We start from the raw sequence: 9,648 nt of genomic DNA, 5'->3' as shown, positions 1-9,648 counted from the left end.
GTGCCCCGCCGCCCTCCCACGGCCGCGCCGCGGTGTCCGGCCCGCAGCTGATGCTCTGGTGCTGCTCGCCGAGGGGCCCGCATCCCGCCCGGGGGCCGCTGGGCTGATTGCTGGAGGGAAGGGGGGGGGGGAGACCAACCATTCAGTTTTAATCCCAACTCCCTCTTTCGCCTGTCTTCTCTTGGAGATAAGATCAAGTGTATTTACTTATTCGAGAAAGTAAACATCTAGTTCAGTGTGATTTGGGGGCAGTGGTCTAGGAGAGACAGCAAATGCAGTGGGTGTTTCCTCCCATTCCAGCATCCAGCTCCATGCCTTTGAAAATAAATTGCTTATGAACAAGAGGAGCAGTTGCTAAATAACACCGTGTTGTCACCCCTATAGCGAACAGTAGACAGCTGTTAGGATGGCTGAAGTTTTTTCGTTGAGGTCGGTCGTTTTGACACAAGCACCGAGTTTTGTTACCGCAGTTCCTGTTTTCCACAGGGTCAGCGTGTGTGAAAGGGATGCAGTGACTCAGGGTCAGGCCAGCCATATTTGTTTTAGGTTTTAATTTTCTCTTTGAAGACTTAAGGGTATATAGTCTTTTCTTGGTGTGCCTGCATAATGCCGATTAGCCTTAACGGGAGTTGGGTACATCCAGGAAAGAATAGGCCCTTTTGTTTGTTAGAAACCCAGAAACAGCATGAATCCATCATCCAATCAATCAGAGTACCAGGGCTCTCCCTCACCTGCCGGCAGAGATGCATCCAGCCTCTCATGCTTCAGGGCAGCTGTTCTCAACTGAGTGTGGCCTCTTTTGCTCCCTCACCTTCCTCCTCCTGGCATTCGTATTTGGAACTGAATTCCTATCATGACTTGGAAAAAAATCATCCTTTAAGTGCAATCGAGTAAACTTTTATTCTGCTTTCATTTCACAGACAGCTTCTAATTGTCAAAGTGTTGTTTGCTCATCAGAAGTGACTATTTATGTAGCCACTCTTACACACTTCTTTTGATAACTAACAATCCTAAAGAATATATAAATATATATTTGGCTTGGTATTAAGACATAATATAGCAGGCTGTTTGTTGACTGTCTTTCTGGGTTTTCGATTTGCTTTTTTTTTTCCCACCTGGACCTGGGTGTTTGAAGCTTTAATTGCAGATTTCAGTGTAATGAAACATCTTATTCTGACTTCACTCGCCAGGTTGTGTGCCCATTCTTAACTCTTTACAATATTCAGTGACCCTCTGACCAAATGGCTTTTTGTTTTGATTGAAGATTGGGAGATAACTTCAAGTTTCAAAACTGGGAAAACAGAATCTCTTCATTACCTGTTCATAGTATGTGTGATCTCCTTTGGTATCCCCACAGACAAATGCAGTGTTTCCCAAAGCATGCAAACATTGACTTCTGTACTGCTTTCCTCACTCCTTAAGGATATTATCACTTTGCCTATGTTGAAGTAACACTACAGTCATAACAGTAGCTTGACTTTAGTCTGTGAAACTTTCTTCTTGAACAGAAATAGTTTGAATTGCTCTCAGTTGGATTGGATTTCTCATTTAAATAAAAACTGTTGAGGTACTTACATTGTATATAGATGAATCCCTTTGGTTATATTCATTATCCCTTGTAAAAGTAGGTGGTGCTTAGAAGGTCATAGGATAAGTGTTGCTAAGCAGCTAAACAGAAGGATGCTAAAATTAACCTGAGTGTTTTTGAAAAGGATTCACTTTTTAAGTTGCAATAATTTTTTAATTGACTTAAAATACACCTTTTGCTAGTAAGACATCTGAAAAAAAATACTTAGATGCATAACTAAAGCTTTCCAGGGGACTGTGTCAAATGTTCAAATTATCTACATACAGGAGTAATTCTACCCTCCCTCAGTATGCCTAGATTTTACTAACATCGGGCCCTCAATTTGTGCCCTTAGCAAACGTCCTTCCAGAGTTATCTGTTGCTCCAGTTGATGTATGTTGGATAGCAGCCTGTAGGGACAGTCTTGGGAAAAAAGAAACTGCAGAGGTTCCCCAGGAACAGGCAGAAAACAAGTAAATCCTGTTAGTCTGAAATCTATGCATGTGTGGAAAAAGCCCCTTTTAACTTTTTGATGAATGATGCCTAAGTTTGGAAATCTCTGTTTTAGGTGTACACTCTTAAAACATGTGAAATCATGTCTTCCTCTTTCAGCACGGTAAAGGTTGTTTTGAAATGAGTGTATTACTGGACCGTGTTACTAGACCAGTTTGCGACGGCTGCCTTGTTGATATGGTAGCTTCTTTCTTGGGAGATAATTGTCTGTAGAGGAGGATGGTAGTGCTGCTTTTCGTTCTCCCGATGGTAGTGAGAATACTTGCTGCTCTCTGTCTTTTAGCTCCTTTCTGAATTCAAGCAAGATGGACAGTCATAGGGTTACAGCTTTAAAATATGCCTTTTCAACAGTATTCTACATCTTGGAAAAGGGCCAGGAACTGCTTCATGTTCTTTTGAGAACAGCTTTATCATGGATGGTGCTCAGGTACCCTGCAGCTTTGCTGGAAAGTGTCTTAAGGAGCAGATGTAAACTTTGAAGGTGAGAAGGAATTGCCTTCTGAGACTGTGCAACAGCTTTTTTCTTGCTTTGGGGTGGGAGATTTGACTGGACTAATTGTTCAGCAGTTAAAACAGATTTTCTTTTGGGGAGCCATATGAGGAATCCTTTCTCTGCGTGCGTTGTTTTATTTTATTTGGTTGGTTGTTGCTTTCTTTTTAATATCCATCTTTACAGGCAGTGATTTCAAAGGCAGGACTTGGGTATTTTTGGGAATGTCACTCTCGGTGATACACTGAAAAGTTAGGTATTTGTGTGGAGCCAGGACTGGCTTGAAACTTGCAGAGCTTTGCCAAGCCACGTTTGGTTATCAGTGTTTGATTACAAATGAACATAGGTGAGGTTGGCTGAGGTGGGAAGTGCTGGCTCTGTTCTGGGGTACTTCTGAACAGGAATTTCAGGAGCATTGACTCTTTGTTCTTCTTTGGTGCAAGAAATCTGATGATGGCTTATCTTTGATGTCTGCCAGTGATGTTTTTCCCACCTGAAGGTGTTCCCTCCACCTCACCCTATACCACTCTGTTTTGAATAGCAGCATTTGAGGGCCAGTGACTTAAAAGAGTGCAAACTTCTGAGACAGCAGTACCACAGCATCTCACCCTCCTTCCTTCAGCATTTTACTTGAAGCAGGGTGAGAGAACTTATTTAGAGCTTGTGCTAATGCTTTATTAGAAACATTGAGAGTAGAAATAATTGCCAGCTGGGGCATATGCTCTGGGCTCCTGTTGGGTGGCTCGTATGTGTTGTGGCGGAAAAAGGTTGGAACAAGGAAAAGGGCCTGGACAAATGGGAGAAGAGTCAGTGGGATACTTGGCTTGTGGCTGTGCTGGTATGAAACCTGTTAGAGCAGCCTCCTGCAGTCAGAGAGGAATCGTCCTGATGTCACTGAGCAACGCCTGGACCTGTGCTGCCTTTAGAAACAACACAGGCCTTCAAGTGTATCCTGCTTTTTCTTTTTTTTTTTTTTTTTTTATAATAACATTTCAGCTTTCAGGTTGGCCAGCCTAGCAATCAATAAAGGTCGTTGCCTTTGACTAGCTACTGTACAAGAATACGTAGTTGATGGGTGGTGACTGTTTATTCAGAGTGATTCAACTAAGTAAGGCTAAGGGAATCTGAATACCTCTTCAAAGATGTAGAGAGAGGCAGCTGTTTCAACAACAGGATTCATCTGCAGTCCCAGCCATCCACAGAGGTGTTACAGCAAGGGAAAAGAAAAACTGTCAAAATCCCCCAGGGCGTTGTTAGGCTTCTGAGCTAAAACAGGTATTCCAAGGACCATTAGAGAGAGAGGCCTTTCAGGCCTTGATGACCTCTTCTGTCTCCTTTGCAGGTCTTCCCGTAGAAGCATGTGGAATGCAACTTTCAAATTAGTTTTCCTGCATCTAAGCTTCCTGAGTAAAAATGTTTTTTATTTAATCTTATTTACTTATATTATCTCAGGATTTTGAGAGATCCTTTTCCTTTTGAAGAAGACATCCCCACATCCTGCTCTCTGAAATTTCTTTGAAGATCCATTTGCACAAGGGATGTTATTTCTGTAGGCCTCTGAAAAAGTGTGGGAAAGGTGCTTGCACACAATGGCCAAGTGACTTCACAGTGTAATTTCTGTCAGCTCTGGGTAAAAAATGTGTTAAGCATCTTGGAAATTTTCTGTGGTGATGTGCCCAAGTGACTTGTTAATTTGGTTCTAAAAGAAAAAGGTATTTTGTGATTAATAGTGGAATGGCCGGCCTCTCATACATGTAGAACTTCTCCACTTGGCATCTCCTGGTAGATACTTCAACAGGTGTTAGGATGTGCTTTCTTGAAACAGCACAAATGTACTCGTAGGTGTTTTAAGAATGGGGGCTTGCATCATCTGTCCTTTGAAAATGGAGGATGATCAGCCGCTGACAAACTTTTTTTAGTTAATTTAGGTATGTGCTTCCTGTCTGAGGATGAGAGAAACAAAAGTTCGCGTTGAAGTGTAGCTGGCCTTTGCTTTTATTGTGTGTGATTAGCTGGCTTTAACTGGAGCCCTTGTTAGTCCTGTTTCATACAGCAGGTGATGTCAGTGTTCAGGTGTATCGGTACCTGGGAGTGCTTTGCTCAGAACTCTTGCATCACAGCAATAAACACTGCTGTGCTCAGGCTGGACTCCTTCACACTGGTAACATTAGGGCTTGGACAAGGGAGAACTGCTTTGGATTTTGCTCCAATGTGCAGCACTACTTCCTTCTTAATTTGAACCACTCACAGTTTTGGGTAGGGGAAAGATCCTGGTTTAAGTTCCTCTTTTTGTTACACAGACTGTATTTTCTTCATTAAATTAAGGTCATCACATCTCATTGCTCTTTGTGTTTTGAGAACATGAAAAACATCCAGGTCATGAATACCTGTGTGCTGTTCCTCATTCAAGTGTGCATTTTTTTCTGATGTTGATGCAGTTGCCAGTGTATTGAGGAAACACACGAGGTGTCTGTGGCCTCTCATGCATGTGCTCCCCTGCTTCATCCCCTCCTTCTCCCCAAAAGCATTAAGGTATCCTGAATTGGTCTTCAGCTGGATAGCTTACAGTACAGCTCACATACTTAGCTGTGTGTACATCCTTATGCTTTGGGTGGGAGGAAGGAGGAGGGCTGCAGAAGGAGGCTTGCTTTCTAAGCAAGACACTGAAGGTTCAGGAAGTGGGCACATGTGCCATAGAAGCCAGCTGTAAAAGAGCTGTGGCTGGATTACTAAGGGCTTCCATTTGTGAGGTTTGACTGTATTTTCCAGGGGAAGAGCTATGAGTGCAGTGACAAGTGCTTCTCTACACAGATGTAGCTTATGTCTTGTATTTAGTTGGAGAGTATATTTCTTTTGGTCTGTTTTTCTAACCACTGCAGGTATAACTTATTTTTCTTTCCTTATCAGATGGCCCAGCCAGGTGTTGCTAAGTACATCCTACTATATTTCCAAGTAAGGTTCAAGACTGTGGTCGTTGGCAACTTCTGGAACAAGTCTTGGAGCAACTTCCCAGCCTTTACAGCAGATAGGTGTCTTTTCTGCTTGGTAAGATCTCCTGTCAGTCTCGAACTGTCAGGAGCCTGACTGTCCCTGTTGCAAAAGGGTAAAGAGAGCTGGATCACAGTGCCCCAGTTTCCCTGGTGTGAACTTGCTTTATTGTTGGAAACTGGTTTTGTTCAAAAAGTGAAGAATTTATTTTCATATCAGTGTTACCTACACTTTGTGGGAGAAATATTCTCCATCCTCTGTCTCCATTCTTCCTTTCTGCAAAATGGCAGTGTCTTTTTGCTGAGCGTGCAGTGGCTCGCCAAAGCGAGGGGTGAATTTCTAGGGGTGAGGGAAATGATCTGTACCTCAGAGTGGATGCTGGTTACCTTGGGAGGGAGCCATGCAGATTATAAACTCTGCAGGAAGGATCTGGTGGATTCTGTAAACTCTGCAGCCTCAGTAACTGCAGTTTCAAGCAGTTCCCAATCTCTTGCAAAGCTTTTGGAACTTGTAAGCTCTTTAAATCTAGTGACTGAGGATTTTCCATGGTTCCCTTTTCCCTCGAGAAAGAAAAAAAGTTAGAAATAAATAGTAAGGTTACTCATTTTAAATGCTCAAAAGCCAACAAATTAAAGTTGAGGTGTTCACAGAACAATCAAGTGGATCAAGATGAACACAGATCATGCCCCATTATAGTTGCTGTTCCATGTTTAATAAATCAATAGATACGCACATAGCAGGTAGAAGTGGAAAACGTGTGTTCATTTGAATCAACAGCAAAATTCTTTCAGGCTTCTCTGGACTAAGATTTTATGTGGAGTATATACAGCTGAAAGCTCTTGAGCATTCATAGCATGAAAGACGCCAGGAAACTTTAAAAAAACCTGAAATACTAATAGTGTCTTTGTATTTTTTGGTGCTTGAAATTCCTACAGGTGTAGTAACAAAGTCAGTGCATCTGTTTTAGGAGCTTGTTTGATAAACAGCAAACTGAATTTGTGATATAATAGTCTATTTTTACTAATCCATCCAGGTTTTGGCCATCATTGAAAGTGTGGCCACTGCTGTATCCTTTTTTAAATCCTAGAGGCTGTGCTTTTACTTTCTTGAGTGTATTCAGTCCGGTGAGTAGGAGGAGGACTTGTCCTTCCCAGGCCTGTCCTTCCCTGCAGGAAAATGGGAATGTAGAGAATTCTCCCTGAGGATGGATCTGGGACAGAGATGGCCCCTGTGTGTTTGGGGCCAGAGGTTTTATTTGCACCATTGCGTAACTCTTAATCTCCATAGAAAAAGATGTGGGTTAGTGGCTTTGCAACGCCACATAGGCCACAGGCTTGTATGTGGCCATGGTCTGCCCAAGAGCCGACGTGTGCTAGCATTGCATTGTAGATGTACTGATGCCTCCCTGGGGTTGTCCTGGAGATTCAGGACAGAAGGATCTGCTGTTGCCTGACTTTCGACCTCATGCATTGGCAGCCTCTCTCATGCTTGCACGGCCTGAACTGACTGACTTGCAGTAAATGTTTCCGTTTGTGTGCTCTCTGTCTTTTCAAAATGATTGCTAAAAAGTATTTGGGCCAAAAATAATCTACACTGGACAAGAAGATGCCAGCAGCATGTGCAAATTGCATGCTGTAGTTACTGTCCCAGCTACTAATTCAAACAGAGCTGGACAGATGTGGATTAGGAAAGTTCAGACTGCTGATTTAAAAATTTCCACTATTTCTGGTAATGGATGTTTATGTGAGCTGCCTAGTCCAAAGACCCAGGAAATGAACTGGTGGTGGTCTTTGTTTAATTCCTAGTGTACAGATACCAAGTGTTATGCTTTGATTTCCTAGTCTGTAAACTCTTCAGGGCAGGGATCAGCATTCAATTACTGAGTTTTGAAAAGCCACCTAACACACTGTGGAACCGACCTGCACAGCACTACCTTAGTATAAATGTTTAATTATAACTATCTTCTTACCCCATGGTGGAGCCTTTACAGATATCAAGGTAGAGGCATGCTGGGAACCTGCACTGTTCCTTTTTTTTTTTGCTGAGGTGTCTCCTTATAAACAGACAGCTTTGGTTGCAAAGCAGAGTTTGGGCAGCTCTCATAAATGCCTGCTTTGCACGTGACGGACAGATTATTTATTGATTTCTTTTCTAGGCAGTATAAGTGCAAGTATATTCGTATGCTTAGAGGTCTGCCTGATTGTTTGGTTTAGAAGCATTATGTTCCTAGCTTTAATATGTGTTTTAAACCATCAGTCAAATCACATCCTTCTCTCATTTTGCTTTAGGTCTTTATGTAAAAGTGACAAATGTCAGGGTTCTGAAATTAGGAAATTAGAAGAAGAAACTGGGAATAGAAAGATGTCACCCCCTCAGTATGTCACCTTTCCAAGACTGAAATGAAATTCAGTTCCTGGCTCTTACCATTCACAAAGTAATTCAATTCTGTTGCCTTGAATGACTTGTGTTGTAGTTTTAAACTGAATTCTTAAATCATCCCAAAAGTGATGTATGTATCATTCATTATGTTTACACAGCATAAAAGCATATGGAGTAATGGAAACATCTAGAAATTAGACCTCCAGAGAAGAATCCCATTTTAATCAGGTTACTTATTTGGATTAAACCAACCCAAATTTAAAACACGTGGGCTCATGTACTAAACTAGTTGCACTTTCAGCACTCCAGGGGTCCGTCTGGGAGTTTATCGGTGCGTTGCTGTAGTCTGTTCCAGCCAGCTTTGCAGAAGCAGTTTGGTGTTACTAAGGTTGGAATAAGCTGATGTCAGATTTTTGTCCACTGTGCATAGCAAGTAGAGGTCAAACACTTGTACAGCCGGTGATACTATGACTTGTTAAGAATGTACGCAGCAGGTTGCTTCTCAAAACATCTTTTGAAAAGCAGCCTGTGAGAGCAGTGCCATGTAGAAGAGACATGCATCTTCCTCTGGCATCAGCAAATGGATGCATCCTATCACATTGGGCTGCTGAGCATGTTTAGTCATGTTACTGTAATAAGCTCTGGGAACAGGAATGGGTTCTGCCCTGTTGTTCTTCAGGAAGATTTGAATGAATTTGACTGGTTTGTTCCAGGGAAACTCGTGTTTCTATGTGCTGCTTTTGTGCTCGGTACAGAGAAGTAAGGAGTTGAGTTTGTTTTGTGGTTGAAGGAGTGTTTCTTTGTAGTATAAGATTGCTAACATTACAGTACTTAAACTCTTATTCCTTAGAAGAGGTAAAACTAAAAAGTGTGACTCCCAGAATTATCAGTGTTTCTGGTGCTGATAGTGTACAGACCTGTTTGGTTTTGGGACTCTCCTTTGTCCAGATAAACTTGAGTATCAGGGCCCTTTCTTGTGCTTCCAGTCATAGCCCTCAGGCATCTCTATTTTTCCTGCCCTGGTGAATCATCTTCCAACATACACACATGTAAATTTTAAGTGTGCATAGGTGGGGGTTACCATCTTTTCCCTCTTTTTTTGTCTTATCCTGACAGCTCTCAAGGTATTTTCTAAATTTGCTGGTGTGTGTGTGTGTCTGTGTGTGTGTGCGTGTATGTCAGTGGCAAGGTTGGATCAAGCCAAGCACTGATCCTGCAGACACTTTAAACACAGGTATAATTCTACTTAAGCAGGTTGTTCCTTTAAAGTCAAAATACTGGCATGGGCAAAAGTTAAGGGAAGTGTTTCAGGATTGGGGCCTGCCTTTAACTTTCAGAAAAAGTATTTGTGACACAAGCCAGAATCTTTAACCCGTGTGAGCCACAGCTCCAAACTCACCTCACAAACTTCTGACCTATTTCAGGAGTCATTGCTCAGCCCGGGGAATTGTCGTAGCTCTTGCAGCCTGAGAAGAGTTGCTTTTGAAGGGAAGTGGCCAGAAACGTGGCTGTGAACCCAAACTTCTTCAATACTCGGTGTCTGCAAGAGTTAAATGAAAGTACTCCGGCAGCTCATGTGCTCTCTGTGTGCGCATACTTTCCTAATCTTGACATGGGGTCTGAGCTGCAGGCTCTGAGGGTGTATGTGAAGTTGGCTTGGCTGTCACCTTTTCACTCCCCGGATCTGGCTGTGGCTCAGCCCGGGGACGCA

This window comes from Corvus brachyrhynchos, unplaced genomic scaffold (genome assembly GCF_000691975.1).
Source record: "Corvus brachyrhynchos isolate BGI_N302 unplaced genomic scaffold, ASM69197v1 scaffold100, whole genome shotgun sequence".
NCBI classification, from domain to species: domain Eukaryota; kingdom Metazoa; phylum Chordata; class Aves; order Passeriformes; family Corvidae; genus Corvus; species Corvus brachyrhynchos.
Note: the sequence above shows the minus strand (reverse complement) of the source record.